Consider the following 22,595-nt stretch of genomic DNA (forward strand, 5'->3'; position numbering starts at 1 on the left):
TGTTTATATAATGATAAATGTTGTAAATTTTGAATACCTATAAAAATTTTAATTATATCTATAACATATTTGAACTATGTTGTTATATGGTAGATCTTGGCTATGGGTTTAAAGTGACACTACAACATTTTTATTATTTAGGAACAATTCAAAAGTGTTGCTATAGGCTTGAAAAATGTTGACTAAAGTTATAGGCAATAGTTTTCAAGTGTTTTCAACTTGAGTGTTGCCTATTACTTTATACAACAGTTTTCTTACCTTTAGGCAATAGTTTTTGAGAGATCTATTGCAACACTTTTCAAATATTGCTTATCACATAAAATAGGCAACATTTAAGAATTGTCACGAAATAGTTAAATAGTCAAAATTTAATATTTCCTTCCTCCATCTAGATTCAAATCCAGAACCTATTGAAAGGAATAGATGTCTCCAACCACTCTTCTAACTTAACTTTTTGATATTATAATGCAAAATGTAATATATATATATATATATATACTTGTTAAATTATTTTTTTTATTTATCTAAATAATGAATTGAAAAATTAAGAGAATAAATAAATAAATTATCTAGAAAAATCATAAAAATAAATTTTTATGTTTAGAAAAACAACAGCAATAGTTTTAAAATGTTGCCATAAAGAGAAACTATAGGCAACATTTACATTTTTGTTGCCTATTTGAATAGGAAATATTTTTTAAATGTTGCCATAAAAGATCCTTTATGGGTCAAAAAAATTATTGCAACACTTGAAAACTGTTGCTTATTCTATTTTAGGAAACAGTTTTCAAACGTTGCCAAAACTATGTTGCTTAAAGTATGGGAACAATAGCAACACACGAAAAATGTTGCTAATGCCCATATTAGGCAATACTTTTAAAATTGTTACAAATAAGACTATTGCCTAAAGCAAAAATTGTTGTAGTATGAGAAAATAAGGTTGGACCATAATCACGCACTTGCCCCTTGCAACGCACGCTTTGTAGCTTTGATATGTACCTACACTACACTAATTCCTTTGATTAGGGTTGGGATGAGCTTAATACCATTTAGGCACCGCTATCGTCTAGAATCTCAACCTAAGAAAATAAGGTGGAATAAAAAAGGGATAAAATTGTAACTATTATTGAAAGAAATTTGTGAGATATTATCTGGCTTAATATATGAATCAATATAATCATAGTTGTTATATGTATATTAAGTCTATTTTGATCTTTCCCTAAATTGTGTGATTTAGACTTTTAGCATGCTTGTACCTTTTTAATTCAATTATGAAAAATGTGTTCATTTCTTTTCAAGCATGCTAGCTTCCCTGAATTATGATTTATTTCTAACATGCTTGTTTGAAATATAATGTTGTGTGTACATATATATGTTTGGATGTATGCCTACTTCTTTTTCAAGCATGAATTTTGTGTTACTATAATATCATTTGAAAATGTTTAGAGATCGGTGGTATTATGTTATAAACTGTTGATTGTGAAAACCCACTAGATAGCGTTATTTATTGACCAAGGACATACTATAACCTTTAAAGAGATTGTTGAGACATTATCTCACTCTTGTTTTAAATGCTTCAAGAATGATTAAGCAGAGCTCCAGTAAGGGCATAAGTGCAAGGACCACTAACTCCTTGAGGAATATGGTTTAGAGAACGACCTTGCTGTCACATCATAAGAATAATTACATTTATTTAATACTTTTGCTTTTGTTTTACTTTGGAATGTATATCCTTTTAGCCTTCAAGTCTCGGATTGAAGGGATTTAATTGGAGGCCATGAGTGATGTTATTTTGTTCATTTTACTCATTCATTATTGATTACTATTATTTTTGTGACATAAATGTGTGCTAAATTGTGTGATAGGAAACCCCTCAAGGATTTCACATTCTTGGGTTTGGGCTACTACACCATACTCTCAATTTTGCTAGGATCTACTTGCACCCCTTCCTTGGATATAACATAACCCAAATACTTAATTCTTGATTGAGCAAAAATACATTTTTTGGGATTGATCACTAGCTAGTAGTCTTTCAAAATTGATAAAATTACTTCCAAATGCTTCAAGTGAGTAGGTATGTCATAACTATAAATAAGGATATCATCAAAAAATGGCATAACCTTGAATTTATATACCCTTCATGAGTTCTGAAAGTTGTTTTGTATTCATCTCTAGCCTTGATTCTAATTTAATGGTACCTAGACTTCAGATCCAGCTTGGTAAATACTATTGCTCCTTTTAATTCATCTAATAACTCATTGATTGCTAGTATGGGAAATTTGTCGGGTACTGTGATTTTGCTTAAAGCCATGTAATCAACACCAAATCTCCAACTTCTATCTTTCTTCTTGACTAGCAGAACTGGGCTACAGTAAGGACTATTGTTAGGTTGAAAGATGTCTGCTTTCAACATATCCTTCACCATCCACTCTATTTCATTTTTTTGTGCATGGGGGTACTGGTATGGTCACAAGTTTGGTGGCTGCTCTCCTACCTTAGTCATTATCCTGCTTTGGTGGTAGCCCTTCCTTTAAGGAGTTGTTAAACGAAAGGAAATTTATCCAATACATTCTGAATTTCTAGTAGAAAGCAGGCTGATTCTTCTATTGCTATTTAAGAAATTAGCCTATTAAACTCAATCATGAACCCTTCTCCTCTCTTTTGCACCGACCACATGAGTAACTTAAATGAAACTTGAGTTTTCGTCAAGGTTCGGTCACCTCTTAAACATATTTTGTTCTCCTTCTTGCCAATTTTCATAGTTACTTGCCCCCAATTAACATTTATCTCACCAAGGATTTTAACCATTCTACTCTTAGGACAACATCCACACTACTGAGTAGGAATGGGTAAAAAGTTTGTACAATATTGAGACCTTGAACTTGCACTTAAAGGCCCTTAGATCATTATTTACCCTTCACACTAAAGCCATCCCCTACAGTAATGAAGCACACGAAAATCTCCTCCACTAGTATGTTGTCTTAATTAAATCCTTTACAATGAAGCTGTAAGTGGCTCCACTATTAATCAAAATCACTAATTTGATTTTCTCGAGCCTCACGCACTTTTATGGCGTGATTACCTCCAAATCCCATAATTGAATTTAATGATAATTCCATCTTGGTAGTCCCTTCTAAAAATTCAGGGTCTTTTTCATTGTTGTCCAGCATGGGTTTAGGAGTGTCATCCCCTTTTTTTGGCTCTAAATCAAGGAGTATCACTTGCAAACTTTTGTTTTTTACAAACATGATTGGTCTAAATATTTCTTAGCATTTAAAGCATAGATCGAGCTCTCTTCGTCAAGCCAGTTCTACGTTAGAGAGACATTGACTTCGCCCCCTGATATAGTATTCATCACACTGCTTCTTGTCTTTAAGTCGCTCGTCTTCATTTCAGTCTGCTTGGAAAAGGCTGAGTTCACATTCACTGTAGTTGGAAGTTTACTGGACTCGGGTATATGAGACACCCATATGTAAGGAGTTTAGGTTGAATCATTTTTAGGCCCACTTAGGAAACGCTGGGCTTGTCCAACACATGAGTCCTTAGCTTTTTCCACCATCTAATCTCTTATCAACCCTAATCGACATCTCCATGATCTTAAGTAGTGTTGTTGCTGACGTTAGCTTTAATTCGACTCTGACTTCTAGTTTCAACCTAGTTCTAAATGTCCCTACCAAGCAAGCCTCTAACGCATCACTCACCATGGCTGAGACTCGAAACTCTTCCCTGTATACTAGCACAGAGTTCTCTTGCTTCAAGACAAACATCATCTCGTATTCATCCCCTAGTTGTGATGGATGAAATATGCACATAAGCTCTCTTTTGAACTCAAACCATTTTCAGATAAGGGCTCTAGTTTCAACCCATTGATACCAGTTTAAAGCTTTTCACTCTAAACAAATAATTGCTGCATTCATTTTCTCCGTTTTAGCTACTGGGTTGATTTAAAAATATCTCTCTACTTGAAACAGCTAGCCAATAGGGTCCTCCCTATCTATAACAGGTAACTCAAGTTTTCTATACTTCCCTGCCTCTTTCTCATGATCTCTTGTGCTTCCTGTAGTTTCTTCATGGTGCAGTTGCTCCTATTCAAGATGCTCAGCGAAACTCTTTTGCTTTTTCATTATCTAATCCAGCATCCCTTGCATATTTTGCATCATGTCCTTTATTATGGTTATGTCCTTTGATAAAACCCCTACTATCTCTTTCAGCTCTTGTACTTCTGGGTTAGCATATTAAACTCTTTGTGTCATTTCTTTCACTTAATTGGTTCGAGGATTACATTGCTTTGATACCAAATGATAGAGCTATGCTCTATATTAAATAGTCTAATAAAATCTTAAATGCAATAGTGGATAAATAAGGAAAATTTTAAGGTTTTGATATTAATGCATAAGAACCGAATTATTGTTACAAAAGAGACACTCACTGATTCTAGCCAAAACCCTATTCCTTATCACTGAAATTACAAACAAGAGAAATTACACAACAACAAGAACAATGTCTCTCACTGGTGTTCGAGAGACCAGCACTCTCCTCACTTCTATCTGACTCACAAAAACATCCCTGAGTGCTAACCAAAACAATAGCCAAATATTAAAGGAAACCAAAAGATGATCTTAGCATCTGAAACTAAATCTACAGCCACCCTACCCTTATAATGAGTTAATCCTCATTTGCTGGACCCATTGGATAATAATTCTGATATGTTGGATAGTTCTTTTCTACCCTCCGCCCCTTCCTTAATTTCCTCTTATATGTCTGAGCATATCCCAAAGCTGCATCAGATTCCTAACCCTTGCTCAATGATTTTCAATATTAACATTTAGATTTATTATACTTTCTAAACTCATATCCCATCAAGAATAAATTTAAGCTCATATAAAATCCCAACTCACTACCATCCTCCTCAAGCAATAGCCAAAGCAATTGCAATGGAACTTTAAACTTGAATTTCATTTTTGCTTAAATCCAATCCAAACTACTCTCCCATTTACGCATCAAGCAAGAACAATAAGGGAGAATCAAATTTTTTCCTATTCCAATAATCCATTTATCACAGTTAGTTGCTACCACAGATTGACATTCATCCATCACATTTCATTAAACACCTTATGTATATCCCACAATCAAATTATGAAACAGCACAATCAAATCATAAAACAATACCATGGTGTGTAAGTTATCAACCACAAAACAACTAATTTACTCTTTAAATTTCTTTAAAAAAACAGAAATTTCTGAACATCTAAAAAAATTCACTATGCTTCCCAAATTCATCTCTTTATCCAAAATAAATTTAAATCCATAATATTAGTCCCTAATATATTAAATATACTTGATTACTCCACTCCAACTCTTCTACACATTTTATCAAACACCTAGAGTGCATTAATATTCAAACTATATCATCAAGCTTCCTACTCTGAAATTTTCAGACCATACAACTTCCAAACAACTTTATAAATTTAAATCTAATGAGACCATAACACAAGTCATTCAGACAACACAACAGATCACGATCGGGGAATCAAATGTGCTACAGCACAGCAAAAAGGGAGGGTTTCTTTGAGCTCACCCACAACAAATCACACAGATGGGAAAAAGAAGGAAGAAGCATGAACAGAGGTAGCACGAACAGGGGAAGACGTGGAAGAATCCGTCGACCTCTAGTAGAAAAGATCTCCCACTTCACACACACATTGGCAACGCACGGACGAAAGAGGAGGAAGAAGAGTCCAGCAACGCACGAACACCCAGAGCAAGACACGAACAGAAGGGGAAATTTTAGGCAACATGAAATAGAGGGAGAAGAATCTGGTGACCTCCAGCAACAACCACTGGGAAAATTCCTTACCCACTTACTCTCGCCAGCGACTGAAAGAGGAGGAGAATGACAGAGAAGGTGTTCTCAAAGGTTCCAGCCCCCTCCTATCTCTATAAGCTCGCTCCAATGGCAATGAAGAATAGTACGGGCAAAAAAAAAAAAAATCTGATAGTGTGCTGTGCTTTATTTTTCTTTTTAACAGGGGCATTTAAATTCAAACTAAAACTTCTAAAATGATTAAACCTCAATTCCGACTAATATAAATATAAATATAAATCAAGCATTAAATTCAAATTTAAATGGTTAGAACATCATTAACCACTTCAAAATCCTCACTTTATCGCAGGCCCTAACCTCAAATTTTCTAGATCAAACATTAGAACAAATCTAAACCAATTAAACACTTACTTTAACTCCATTAATATATTTAAACTCAAATTAGTCAGTTAAAACCATCCCAAACTCGAACTTATAGAAAATCACGAATCCTCTACTGTCAATAATTCAGAAAATAAGAAAGAAAATATGCTTACAAAAATATTTAAGAAATTTACCTAGTTTAAGAAAATTTCAAATTATCCTCAAGGTATCATATAATGGAACCTGCTCTTGAAAATCACTCCTCGCCTCCTCGGTGACTGTTTCGCGACAGGTCTCGCCCTTCCTCTGTTCCGCCACTCCTCCGGGCGGGAGCACAATAATAACGTTGAGGGACGGGAATTGATTGTCTTGCCACCGAACAATTGAGTCTTTAGTGGCACAGCGTACTAAATCAAATCTCTCCGGGCCCCCTTTTTTTCATTATTTTTGTTTGTTTATATTTTTTTTTCCAATACTTAACTTTTTTTAATTTTTTTACTTAAATAAAATTTTTCATAATATGAAAATATTTATAATTTGTTAAGTTAAAAAATATCTTAACTAATTTTTATTTAATCTCAACTAAACTCATTATTTTCTCTTTTTTTTTTAAGAACGTAGGACGTAGAATTAAGTCCTCAAAAATTAACCCATTTTAAATAAATTTTTGTTAAATTTTCTAACGGTTAATGTTGGAGTCTCAGTTAATATTTCTAACAAAACATTGAGCATTTGATGATCAGGGTAAAAGTGCTTCGTTTTAATTACTTTAAAGGCAAAATTACTCTAACAAATAATTTAGGATGTCAGGTGCTTCTCTAAAAATGCTTCAAGGATAAAAATTCACCTTTGCCTGATTTTTTTTAATATACTCAAGTATTTTAAACTCATTAAATAAGTCTAACCCATCTAAATTATAGGCTCTAAATTTAGACCATAGCTTTGTATATCCATAGCCACATGTCCATATAACAAATTTCTTTCTGGTCCCATTTATAAGGTAGACAAATTTTTTTTTTATTCTAAGCATAAAGCATGTCATTGATTTTTCATATCATATTTTACTTGTTATACCTTATTAGATGTTGGCAAGAGAAAGTACACATATTTTACAAGGGTAAAGCTAAACACTTGTTAAAATTTTAGTAATGTTATAAAAACTGGATCAACCATTGAATTCATTAAGATACTAGTTCATGGTTGTTGGGTGGATGATGATTGAACCAGTGATAATTGGATTATTATATTTTACTGTTAGAGAGAAGTTTAATTTAAGTTGATTTTGTTATATTTTGTTGTTTTAAAATTCTTTTGTCTTTATTATTCTCATTAAGTATTTTGGCAGGACAATCAAAATTAAATTAAAAAATTTTGAAAAAAATATATAGATAAATAGTTGGGTGAATATAAACGAAAAAACATCTTCATATGAAGAAATAAGTTCAAGGAATGATTTTAACAAGAGGTTAAAGATAAAATTTTTTTTGCATATTTTAGCGTGGCTGGTCACCAAGCACATTTTAGAAACAAACTATAGCTAGATGGAAAAAATATTATTGAAAAAAAAAGGATAAATAGTTGGAACAAAACATGTCCATGCATTAAAAGATAAGTATAAGTAATTAATATAAAGAAATGGCAAAGATGAAGCAAAAATAAGAAGAAAACGTGAGCAAATGGGGCTGTAGCTTGGAAGTTGGAACGCCGGGTAAACTGGGTATATCAAATTTGGAAGTCCCCCGATGCATGGAATGTGGAAGAGAAACGACTTTCAGCATGTAAACAAGTGAATGGATGGCATGGCTTGAGGCTGGAACATAGTCTTGGGTGGCAGCTAATCAAAGTTTTAGGACCCAGTAATTTTTTAAATTTTTAAGAATTTTGAATTTTAAATTTTAAATTGTCTTTCTTTTTTTTTTTCCTTGTTTTGTTTTAAATCGATCTATTTCATTTCCAGTCCAGTCATTAATTTTTGATCAGTTGACAGGCTTTTTCGTAATCCCTATTTAGTTTGGTTCTATGTGTCTTTCCGATCAGATCGAGTACCGATTCTCAATTGAATAGGTTTGATCAGTACAATTTAGTTCTCATTTTTAGAGATTTATTGAATTTTGAGATTTTTCCTAATTCCATTAAAACATGTTAGAATAAATTGATAAATATAACCAGAGGGAGCACTTCATAGTCGATGTAGCAAGGTTAAAAGTCAAGCAATTCCAACGACTATATTTTGCTCCCTTTAAACAAAAATGCTCAAGTTACTTTGTATTCTTCATAACACCACCACATCCCCTCTACAACCCCAACTCTCTCCCTCATCAAACATAACCAGATATTCAAGAACAATGGTGGGTCAGAAGTAATCTTGCAGAATGAAACCAATACTTAACAGAACATTCTCACCCATCCTCTAAGGCCTCCCTGTGCACATGCATGCATGAAGTGCTGCAGTATTTATAATGATACCTCTGGAATGGAACTTTACCAGCAAGTGAGGTATTACAGCAGGAACAGTATATGTCACCGGGCTGCTCCACTTTTTGGTTCTGATGTGCTCAGGACGGCGATCGCATTGCCGCCTTGAATCTTGAGGGCAGCAATCTTCTCTCAGAAGATATAATGACGTTTCCAAGGTCTATCTAGTTTAAGAAGAAAATGACAGTAATCCCACGCGAGAGAAAGATTTTTATGTCAAGGGATGAAGAACAGGGACGAAGGAGAAAGATTGAAGAATGGATCATGGAAGATGTAGTAAAAACATAAATCTAAATCAAATGCTAGAATACACTTGAGTTGACCAATGTTATCAACATATGCAGACCACCTATCGCAAGAGATGGGCAGGGTATCCAGACGCAGAGTCAAAATTGTAACATGCATTGTAGTTGTGTTTGTTATTATTATAATCATTATTATTTTGAAACACATCCTTGGATAATTGGTTTCCCTGATGAGCATGGAACTGGACCCCTTATCTATCTTTTCTATTGTTTTCTCTTTTCATGGTTCTGATCGCAGGGGAGGCCATATTCCCAAGGTTTGGTTTTGGCCTCAGATATTTTATGTCTTGTAGTGCTTTACATTCTCACACCACTTTTACCCAACAATATAAAAGTAAAAAGCAAACAGAAAGCAAAAAGGAGAAGAAGAATCCATGAAAGGAGATCATACTTGTGTGGAAGTGTTGAAGAGACTTAAAAAAAGCCATGCACCATTTTGCTGAAATAAAGAAAAGAAACAATATGATCAAAATAGTTAGCTCAATAACTCAGAGAATAGTGATCCTTTTGACACATGTGGGGATTATTGTGACTTGTGATTGTTATGTAAGTGTGTTAAAAGAAAAAGTCTCACATTGCTCAAATGAGAAAAGGTCCTAGTGTATATATACTAAGAAATAAAATGAGTTAGTAAATGGCCTAGAGGAGAAGTGGGCTAGCACACACAAGACAAGCCTACACAAGACAATTGCAATTGAAAACAACTGATTCACCCCTGCACGCGAGTCAAAGAGGCACTTAGTTCTTTTTTTAGGTTTGATTTTGCAAAATAAAAAGATATTTGGATTTGTGTTTAAGAGTTTAAATCCCTTAAACTGCACTTCGATTGCCATTAACTGAAGGTTATTTGAATGTAAAAAGACAAAAACAATTTCTTAAATGTCTTAATGCGCCAACGTTCAATAACTCGCTAGTTAAATTGCATTATGTGGCTTTATGATTCTAAAACCAATCTTTATTAGCGTGTTGAGACCAACCGGAGGTGCGGCTACCTTGAGCCTTAAATATCCAGAAACCCAATGAATCTAGTGCCTAGCTCTTAAGCTTTCAAGCCGATTCTCTCCTCCTCCTTCGTGTGCTGTGTTGTGTTATTTGGTTATTCTTGTTAGTTTCTGCTGTTCTATTGCCTTGGCTATTTTATAAGACAGCCTGTTTAATCCTGGGTAGCTGCCATACAAATATATCAATGTACCAAAATAGCTCTTAAAGACAGTATTGTTCAACACAACTCAAGCTTCAATTTTCTACCTACCTCCAACAATTTAAAAGTGAGGAGAGATCATATACAACTACCTCAAAATTGAGAAAAGTTTTATGCATTTTACCAAAAAAAAAAATACATCATTAATTATGAGGGGGAATATAATTAAAATTTCAAAAGATTGAAAGTTTATTACTCTATCTAGTCCTATTTATAGGGTAGAGAGATAATATTTTTTAGTCCTATTGTTTTCCTTTTTTACCCTAGTTCCAAGCACCAATGCATTCTATGACAAGTGAGAGGTATATTTATATAAATACAATTATACAAATATCTAGGTTAAAAAATATAAGGGGTAAAATGGAAATTTCATTTTTATGTTGTGAGAATCGGGACCAAAAGGCCTAACTGTATTATTAACTAGAATTCAGAACGAGGGGCTAAAGCACCCTCCATATCTCGATACAAGCATAGAGAAATCTCTCCAGGAGGTTCAATCAGCACTTTATATCCATAATGTTTCATGACATCCATCTTAGCAAGGCTATCTACACACACGTTATGCTCTCGATAAATGTGTAGAGCCTCTAACTGCTAGTCTCCTTGTATTATTCCCAGTGTGCGACAGAGTTGTCATTGATTAGCTCTACCTTCATCAATGGCTTTGTTCTCCACTCACGAAATGATGTTGGAAGAATCACTCTCAATGATAACTTTGTTGATGCCAAACCTCTGTGCAGTTTGCAGGCTGTAGAGCAATCCCCAAAACTTTGTTTCCATTACAGTGTATATACCAAGATTGTAGATGAATCTACCCATACATTGACCCTCTGCATTTCGGAGTATACCTCCACATCTAGCTCCGTCCTTCCCCTTCGATGCTCCATCAATGTTGTGTTTAATCCATCCTTGAGTTGGCGCTTCCCATTGTGTTATCGGTTCGGCCCCATAGTCATCACCTCATCTCTTTGCTGCCATCAATCTCTCTGGCATACTAATTGATTTTTTTTGGGTTTACTTTTACTATATTATTTATATTTTGAACCAATATTAATTGAGCTGAAGGCAAACAAAGATCATGAGGAGACAAGCAAATCGATTGTAAAAAACACATGTCCCCAATCTCTTTCTCTCAAGGTGGGGGCCACTCAAAATTATGAAGGAAAATCATACTTGAGAACCTGACAAAAAAAATTATTTTCAGAAAGGATCAATACAAAAATAGATTATTAGTAAGATGAAAATATGGACCTTTTTCAAACGGTCATTATCTATAAATAAATTTCTTGTCAGGTCCTTGGATGTGATTCTCCCAAATTCTAATAAGGACTTTTTTATTTTTTAAATATATTTTTTAATGAATATTACCCTATTAGGAAGATATAAAAATAGTAGATAGTTTTAAATAATATTTACTGTTTTTTTCAAGTTGGAAATGAGTTAAAAATATTTATAATTTTAAATAAAAGGAGCATACATTTCGACATATATTGTGAATTCAAATCAAAGTTCTCGTGTCACAAATTATTATGACCACCTCTGGATTATGTTATAGGTTTAGCCGTAGTAAAAGCTGGTAATTTAATTTGAGCCAAAATTTGATAAACTAACAGAATAAATTCAAAAAATTTAATGTTAAACTTGGAATTAGAGAGAAGTAGGGAAGAAAAAATAAAACCAATAATTTCAGCAGGTCGGGCTTATTCCAAGTAAAAAAATTCATGTAAAAAACCCATAGTCTAGTCCCGCTGTAATATAAAATTATTTAAGCTTGCTTGAATATTCAAATTATTAATTTTTTTAAAATTAATTTTAATTTAAAATTAATTTTTATTATTACTATAAAAATATAAAATTTTTATGTACTTTTTAAAAATTTAAAGTATTATTTGGGTATTCAGGTCTATTAAGTCTGGCATGAATATTAAAATGTATTATCTTAATAATCTCAATATTCCTAATTTTTTTCAGACTTTTTGGACTTGTATTGATTTACTGGCTCTAAAAAGAGGGGAGGAAATTGCATCTTGCTTCGCTTGCTTGGTTAAGGAAATAATAACGGGAAAAAGGTGAAAATTACGGCACTCACATATTTTCCTCCAACTTTTTCTTCAACAAAGTTTAGTGAAAAAAAAACTTCACTTCCAAATTTATCCATAAATATTTTCTGATTTCCTGGCCTGCCTTCCTCCATTTTTTTGCATTTAATTGCAGTTTAAAATTTTTATTATTGAATATTCAATAATTTAATAAATCAATTTTAAAACTGGATAAAATAATTTACAATTATATTTAAAACTATACATAAGGTGTTTTTAACTGAATTCCACATATCAATAAAAATTAATTATTTAGTTGAAATTCCATAAAATCATGATGATTTTCTAGATTTTTCTCTAATAATATCACAATTAATATTTTGATGGTGGTAGGTAAATCATACAATCAATATCTCCTTTATTTTTCAAAATAAGGGTAAAATTAGACAATTATTTAAAAATACTATGACACCTGTAACACCGTCCAATACACACACACTCTCCAAATACAATTACTTTTTGATACATATAATATACATAGGATATATAAGTAAATAGGTATAGTATAATGTAATAAAATATATGTAAATAATAATAATAATAAAATAAATAAATACGTAAAGAATAAATATAGACTTCCTCTAAGAATTTTGAAAAATTCTTATGTTTTCTTGTATTTAGCATAATATTGGCCAAGATATTAATTATTTAATTTCAAGTTTAAATATAAAAAAAGGGGGATGCCACATAAAAAGGGGAAAAGGAAAGAGGAGAGGAAAAGCATTTGACATGACAAGAGGTAGGGGAAAAAAAAAGAGAGGAGAAACGAAAAAAAAAAAAAAAACATGGCAAAAGAAAGCTAAATAGGAAACAGTAAATGGTGATTTAGTTTTACCCCAACCATTCATTTAAGCATGGTTACCCAGGCGCGGAACTGCCCCCCAAAAGGTTCCGCCCACTTCATATAAATGTATTGATATATATAGCTTCTTTTTTGCTAAACTATTGTTTTTGGTTGGGGGAAGCACGATCAGTGGTAGATTTTTGAAGTCATTTTGCAAGTAAAGCTATCTGATTAAAAGCTTATTGTTTTTGTTGAACTTTATACTTAGCTTACCTTTCGAGATTTTAGAGGCCTTGGCAAATAAAGAGATTTCATGACTTTTCCTTTTTTGTAACTAATGGATGTCAAGCAAATCTATCTAGATATATTTTCAGGTTGAAACACAAAATGATGCTGTATGAGAAAGAAGGGCTCAATGCATTTGTATCTGTGTATAGTGAGGACAATCATTACTTATTACTATTATGATATTTATTATATATAATAGACATATAGTTTTTTTTTTAGATTTACATTTATATACAGTGACATATGAAATTGTATTGAAAATATAAACTCTTTATATGTTATTTATATTTTTTATGATTAATATAATAGATATATATATATAGTTTCGCTTGTCACTTTTAAAAATTTTCATATAATTTATACTTAAATGTAATTTATTTTCTAATGAGTTTAAAGTCATAAAGTTATGTAGTAATAATAATAATAATAATTTAAGATATTAAAAAATAAATAAATAAAATAAATAATTGTATGCATGTATATTAATATTAAATAAATTGTCCCCCCTTCACATTCATGCTGGGTTCGCCCCTCCGGTCATCACTCAGATTTTTGCCTATAAATAGCAAGAGGTAACTGGAAAGAGAGGGGAAAAAAAAAAACGAGCGAGTGGGAGATCTGGAAAAAAATGGAGAAGAAAAGAAAAGAAAAAAATAGTAAGATTTTTTTCTCAAAAAATATTTCCTATCTTTTAATTATATATGTATATATATTTATATATTAAGATAGTATGCTTATTTTTTAACTAATGCCATTGTTTAATCTCTATTAAAATCCTTTTATATATTTGTTATTAATTTCCTGGTGCTTTCATTTGTAGTCACACAACCACACACATCCTTAGGCTATGAATATGATTTTCATTCTTTGTTATGTGGACGAAAGAAAGGAAAGGACATGAGAAAAAGTGATAAATTACACACCAAGCCATTCACATGCTAGCGGTTCTAGTTATAATTTGTGCTTCCTATAATATATATATATATATATATATTAATTAGTTTGTGTTCTTTTTATAAATATAATTATTTATTTATTCATTTAGTTATATTTAATGTAATAATTCATATTTAGTTATTTCTATAATTGCCACTTTGTTATTAATAATTACTTATTTACTGTTTTATGTATATCATGCATTGTCTGCTTAAATTTATTTTATTTGTTACTTCCTTAGCTAAATAATTAATATTTATTTATTTTGTCTATAATGGTCATGCATGCACATTAATAAGTTTTAGTATTAGCAATAGTTGTTTAATTCATTTATTTGACTCTTTGAATTGATCTTAGTTACTCAATTATTATTTATTTCTTTTTGTAATTATTAGATTAGATTTATGCATTCATTGTTATTAATTTTTAGTTTTAGTAATAATTGATTAATTTCTATGTCAATATTTATTTTTGGTATTATGACTGTTATGGTTAAAATTATCACTTTGATGTGTGTTTGTTTCTCCTAAGGGAATCCATTTTTTTTTCTTTTGGTTTACCATTCAAACTTCACTGCCACAGAAAATATCGATATTTGACGCTTATTTTTCACAATACTTGACGGTTTTTAATCGTCAAGTAAGGGTGCAACATATATTAAAGAAATAATACTTGACAGTTAAAAACCGTTAAGTATTAATCATATATTTGACGGTTATTTGAAAAAACTGTCAAGTATATGAACTAAATATGCACTTTCTTGAATAAATACTTTATGCTTGTTTTGAAACAAGTGTCAACTATATTGATACTTGATGATTATTTTAAAATAATCGTCAAGTATTTATGGCATAATTTTTTAAATATGGTGGCTGCTTTTAAAGCAGTCCCCCTGCATAAAGATACAGATAAAGATAAAAAACAACCAGCGAGCAATGAAAATAATGCAATATAATGAATGTTTCTGATAGTATCTCCTATCTAATTAACATAAAAATTCTTATACATTTAACCTTAAAATCTAAAAATTCTATGCTCAACTTATTTGCAAACTAATGTGTATACAAAAATAACTAACTATTATATCGGCCTAACTACTGTTGCTACACACATATTGAAAAGACATTGGGCCACCTCTTTAAGGACCTCTTCTACATGTGCAGCCGTATAACGAATGCAATAGATGTCCTCGAAGTACTGTAAGCAAATAGTCACAACAATTTCAAGTTAATAGGTAGCTAATTAAAATTATTTAAAATTTATAATTGAAGTGTAATTAAATTTTATATATATACCTTGTTAGATAATGTGGTAGGGGCATGGGTGATAATGTCCTTCATGAACTTCATCAAGCAATAACTACAGTCATTGCTCTGATCTAGTTGGAATGAACACTGTAAAAAAAAACATATCAATGAAATTGTAAAATATAATAAGACAGTTTCTTGATTAAAAACTTGACCAATTAAGTGAATACCTTAACAGTGACTTATTTCTCTGAAGATTCGAATGCCCTCATCTTAGGGGACACAGTCATGTCGGTTGCAGTGCGATACAATACCACAGCTCTAAGAAGGAATTATGGAATGAATGTGAGAAATATATATGAATGGAAACTAAAAATAAAAAGAAATAACAAGTAAAAAAATCTAACTTACTCATTAAAAAGTACCACCATATCTTCCCTGTTGCTTGGCTCTCCATTAAGGGGATCGAGATACCATATTTTTGGAGCAATGAGATTAATCACAATAAGCATCCAGTGTCCCCTAACAAGAAACAGCACATGTTACCAAACAAATAAATATAAAAAATATTTACTCGTAACAAGTATTAACAACTCACCCTTTGCAGTAAGGAGCGAGAAATAAAGTATCCTTCGCCACTCCCCTTTCTCAAAATTGATCTGAAAGTATTCTTGCTTGATTTTCAAGGGCTTCCTTTGAAATATTTTTATGGGGAGAGATATCATGAGGATTAACCAGCTTGATCTTTGACTCGAGGCCACCAGGAACTACGAATGAGGTATAAAGGTGACTTGGGTGAAAAAATATATAAGTTAATATGCTTGCATACTCACACACATAAATAATTCAAGAAATTAACTAATAAATATTGAAGAATTAGCTCATGTAGAAAGTCATCAAACTAGTGCTCGCCATATCATGCTTGAGGATTTCATTCAAAATTTCACCCTGAATGACTTCAAATGATGCTCTACCATTAGCCCATCGTCAAATTAATGATATCCCTAATCGGCACTTGATGAATCATCCTCGTAGCTGAAGCATAGGTCTCAAGAGAGTCATGAAATTTGTTTTTTACAATCGGCATAGGCACTGCATGTTGCGAAACCATGGCTGACTCTTTAGTATGGCTCGACACCTTGTCTTTCAATTTGCTTTTTTCCCTTGGCTATACAATGAAAAAGTTAGACATATATATATATATATATTAAATATTCTAAATAATTATATAAATTATATATATCTTTTTCTTTGTTGGTAAGGGGTCCTTTGGCAGCTTTGGGTCCTTTGTTGGCTTTGGTGTACCAACCATAACAAGTTGGCTGGGCCATACAACGAAGCTCCCCAACGCATCTCCTACTATTTGCATCTCATCAGTAGGATAAGGTAATAGATACTTGGGGTCGATTGCAACAAGCAAGGAAACCCTAATGCAATTGGGTGGAAGGAGAAGGTTATGGATTGTGTCCCTGACAATGTTATACACGCGTCCCATTGCAACTACTTTACATGACGGATCGTCTACTAAATAGTTGCAGTCATTCTCATCCTAAATAAATGAACAATGTCAGTTGTTTAGACAAAAAATTAGTTAAGCAAATTTAAAAGAGAAAATGTATTACCTCGGGTATTTTGTCTGAAAGGACTGTGCAGCTATCTTTCTCGCTAGGGCTAACGTCAGCCAAAAGCCTCCCAGGGATCTACCCCTTCAATAGCATGTCAATTAATTTCACTTGGGCTTCTAGCTGTTGCTTCATAACAACTTTCTCTTCTCTTAACTCTTGGACCTCAGATGAAGAATCTAATGGTCGCTTCTTAATCTTGCCAAAGTATTACTTCTTTATGAAACTGAAGTCGCCACCCCTAACACGACCAGGGTGGTCAGGGATCCCCAATGCTCTAGCTAAGATATCCTTATGCTTAGGAAGCTTTCCCTATGATACTTCTTAAGAGAGGGAATCTTGTGAAAAGTAGAGCTGATTAATATGTATTTTAATAATCATTTATTAATTGATAGATAAGAATAACGCTTATAATTTTTTCAGCAACCTCTTTCACATAAGGGTTGTCAATCACTCCATCTTTGTTTGTTCGTGTTAATGCCCAGAGTCTTTGGCAGGATATGGTAACATCTGATCCCTCGGCCTCTACTTCTTTCTGCTCTATGCCTGTATACCCTAACCTCCCTGCTTTGTAAGGCAGTAAGGGTATTTATTCTTGGCCACTCTATCCTTATTTTAGGTACTCAGTTCCTTTAATCAATAACAAAAATATCTTGTTAGTACACATAGATACATTCAATAAAAGGTATTAAAATTTAAATTTTAGAAACATAAATACCTTAAATTCCTTCTCGCGCCGAGAGACAATAAAAGTATCTCAATCTTCTTGCTTTACTAAAGGCTGTAATAGGGGAGGAACTCGGGCTATAAATTCAACATCAGGGTTTTTCAAATATTTTTGTGTAATAAAATGTTTGAAAGACTGTAATGCTCTCCCAGCATTTTGAAGGACAAAATCCTTCTTGCTCTCGTCTATTTCAAATCCTAACTATAAAATAAAATAAATACGTTAGGTGCATTAATTTAAAATATTATAATAGAATATAACTTAGTTAAATGCAACTTACAGATATGGTCTCCTAAACAATGTCCTTTGTGGCTTGATCAACTTACAGGTACAGTTGTCTTTGCCATAACCCCAATATAACTTATAAACTTTGCAGATTTGATGGCTTGGCCTTTCTTGTTCCATTGCACTGCTATTTTTTTCCCTGCAGCTCTTGTTTTTGTGACTTCTTCCATTATTGTCAGGGCTCGCTGGATATTGTTATATTCCTGCTCTAACTTTTTTTGTGATGACAGAGCATCAGTAGAAGTTGTAGCAGGATCTGATGGAGGGATTTTAGTGGACTCGAATTTTGAAGCTATTTATCTGTAACACAATAAAATTCCAAAATTAATCAACCATGATTAATTCAAAAAATTAATCAACCATAATTAATTCAAATATAATTGACTAAATTAATTCAAACATGAAACAAAAATGGCATAATTAATTCAAATATTAATCAATTATACTAATTCAAACATGAAAAAAAATGGCATAATTAATTCAAAGGTTACATGTTCAAATTGCTCTTTTTCGTTTTCTTGACTTTGGTTTTTTACTTCCCCCTCCTTGAAATATTTTCTTCTTATACTGAAATAATTTAGCCCTCTTTAAAATTCAAATTTCTTCATTATGATCATTTATCATGTATAGATCTTCAACAGTAATGTCGTTACTTTGATTTGATGTCCCTTCAAATGGGTCATCTTCAATTGCTACATTTTCATTTATTTTTTCAACATAAGAATAGACCACCCCTTATTAGCAGGGTCAAGGACATAAAACACTTGTTTGGCTTATTGCGTTAAAATAAAAGGCTTATCCTTATACCCTTTCTTGTTCAAATTAACTTGTATAAATCCAAATTGATAATCTAATTTCAAGCCATTTTTTCGATCAATCCACTTGCACCCAAAGACTGGAAATCAAAAGGATATGTAATCTAAATCCCATATATGCTCAATTACACTAAAGTATGACATGTTTGCATAGATAGGATTTTTATCCTTAGTGCTGGAAATATGCATGGAGTGAGCTACAATATTTACACCACTATTTTGCATTGTGCTCCTATCATCTTGCTCCATTGTATAAAATGTGTATCCGTTGACAAGGTAAGCAATGTAAGAAATGGCCTATTTGCTTGGACCATTAGGTAACCATCTCAATTTTTAGAAACTGGATTGGAATCAACATTTAACATTTGAAGAATGTGCTCCTTAAACCATCTTGTAAAAGTTTTATTGTGTTCCCTAGCATACCAAATTTCTAATTTATTGAGATATCCCTCCTAAGTTTAGCCATATGCTTGTCTACATACTCTTCAACCTCTTCAGTGTTGTGCAACACATATAGGTGGGCTTGCTCCCACTGTATACTTGACATAGTAATAACTTTATTTCCCATAATCCCCTCTCCACTTATTCTACCCATATGTTGAGATTTTGGAAGCCCAACATAGCTATATGATTCAAGTACTCGATACAAAAGTCAACAACCTCTTTATAAATATACCGTTCAACAATACAACCCTTCGGTCGACTTTAATTTTTTACATAGCCTTTCAAAATCTTCATATAACTCTCAATAGTATACATCCATTTTAAATAAGCAGGCCCACACATTTAAACCTCCCTAACCAAGTAAATAGTTTGGTGGATCATAATATCAAAGAATGCTAGTGGAAAATACATCTCAAGCTCACATAGTGCTAATACAATTGGAGCTTATAACCTTGGCAACTTATGTGAGTTAATCACTTTATTGCAAATAGACTTGAAAAACAAACATAACTTAGTGATCGTCCCTTATACTTTAAGGGGTAAAATTGCACGTATAGCAATTGGAATGAAATCCTCCATTAAAACATGGCAATCATGAGACTTTAAGCCCTTCAACTTCAAATCTTTCATTGATACAATATTTTTTATGTTTGAAGAGTAACCCTTAGGAACTTTAATTGCATTAAGGAACTTACAAAATACAGTTTTCTCTTTCTTAGATAGCGTATAAGCTGCTGGAGAGAGAAAGGCACGGTTTCCCTTATCTTGGGGTGCTAATTCTTCTCTTATTCCTAAAGAAACCATGTCCAATCTTGCTTTTATGCCATCTTTTATTTTTCTTGACACTTGGAGTAAAGTCCCAATAAGACTCTCACAGATATTTTTCTCAATATGCATGACATCAAGAAAATGCTGAACATTTAAGGTGGTCCAATAAGGGAGTTCAAAGAAAATAGATCTCTTCTTCCATCCGATTGTCCCACGATGCCTTGCAAATGGTTTGCCGAATTCAATATCTAAATCCTTGATCTTCTCAAACAGCTCATCACCAGTTAATGACAAAGGTGTCTTATCTTCTTTTGAATTTCTATTGAATGCTTTTCTCAACCACTGATAATGATGTTCTTAGTGTAAAATCCTACGTGCCTAAGGTAAACATTCTTCATCCCATGTTAAAGCCTCATAGAATGTGTTTCCTCTTCACAAATAGGGCATCCAAGTTGCCCATTAATGCTATACCCTGATAGATTACCATAAGCAGGAAAGTCATTGATTGTACCAAAGAGCATAGCTCCTAAATTAAATCTTTCTTCTCTATACCCATTATATACCTCTATACCTGACTCCCACATGATCTTCAAGTCATCAATTAGAGGAGCCAAATATATGTTTATGTCATTCCCAGGTTGCTTGGGTCCTGCAATTAACATGGACAATATCATATACTTGCGCTGCATACAAAGCCATGGAAGAAGGTTATAAATCACTAAAATGATTGGCCAAGAGCTATGGCTACTATTTTGAAGCCCATGAGGATTCATCCCGTCGGTAGACAATGCAAGGCGTAGATTCCTACTCTCTTTCCTAAATTCAAGGTACTCATAATCAATCTTTCTCCATTGTGGAGAATCACCAGGATAACAAAGCATGCCGTCTTTTATCCTTTCATCCGTATGCCATGTTAAGCTTCTCGCAACTTTTGCATTGCTATACATGCTTTTAAATCTAGGCACAATTGGAAAATATCATAGTGCCTTCGTGGGACTTGATCTATTCTGCTTGTAGTGTGAGGCACTACACTTCGAACACTCGGTTAACAACGCATATTCATTCCGAAATAAAAGGCAATCATTAGGACACGAGTGTATCTTTTCATAACTCATGCTAACTGATCGCAATACTTGTTTTGCATCATATGTTCGACAAGAAAGCTCATTTTCCTTAGGAAGTAATTTTACTTTCAAATATCCAAGCAACTCAGTAAAGCTTGCATCACTCTATCCATGTTTTGCCTTCATGTTGTACAATTTTAACACTGCTAACAACTTTGATGCACTACAACCAGTATACAACGGTGTCTCCGCATCACTTTTCAACTTCTCAAACATTTCCGGACAATTCTCGAGGTCCTCTTCAATTGTTTTGGCCATCTGTTTAAGACAATCTTCCTCAAGTGTGTATGTGCCGAAATCATCAGGAGATGATGCACAGCTTTCACTATGCTTCTGGCTACAACCAATATCATCTCTTGTCTCACCATACATTGTCCAACACTTGTAACTTTGATCCATCCTATTAATCACTAAGTGTTCTTCACAAGTATCTAGACTAACCCGCTTCATACGACCGCACTTTAAATATGGGCAAACAATCCTAGTAGGATCCTCCGCATGCTTAACTTTAAGCTTAACAAAATTCGCCACCCCATCCCAATATTCCTTGGATAGACGATTGGCAAACATCCATTCCTTATCCATAATTCCTAGAAATATTAAGAGGGAAATATGATTAGTGACTTTGACTACTACTAGATAATGGGAGAATTAGATACAAAGATCAATCAGTCAATGAGTCACTAACCACATGTTTGCACATTCCCTTTTTAATCTTGTTTAAAACTAATAATTACATTTTAATGCTAGCCATTGAAATAATTTTGGCAGCATAATGACTTAAAAAAGAGAGTTTCTCAGGCTTTATCCCCTCTCTCTATTAATTTAAATGACAACAACAACAGCATTCACAACAACAATCACATAAAGTTATATTCAAGAATAATTTTAAAAAAATTGATAATATATATAACAGTTGAAAATGAGTATTACCAAGTCTTTATGTCTTTAGAAAAAATCAAGTTATCCATAATGAGACTATATATGATCCAACAATAATAATAACAACATTAATAAGAAACCCAATTTTAATTAAAATCATATAAACCACATCAAACACTATATAAATATCAATTTAAAATCTCAAAAATATTTTTTCATAAGCCAATTCTCAATCAATTGAAAAACTAGTAATGTGAAAATTGACAACTCAAGAAATATAAATCTAAATTAATCATTCAATTATAGAACAAACACTCAAAACTTAAAAACAAGGTAATTAGGTGGTATACTATTTTCATATCCTTAATGAATCTCCTCATATCGAAAAAATAATTGGATGATCCAT

This window comes from Prosopis cineraria, unplaced genomic scaffold (assembly GCF_029017545.1).
Source record: "Prosopis cineraria cultivar Desert tree isolate PC_DT_omini unplaced genomic scaffold, ASM2901754v1 PC12, whole genome shotgun sequence".
In the NCBI taxonomy this organism is placed as follows: domain Eukaryota; kingdom Viridiplantae; phylum Streptophyta; class Magnoliopsida; order Fabales; family Fabaceae; genus Prosopis; species Prosopis cineraria.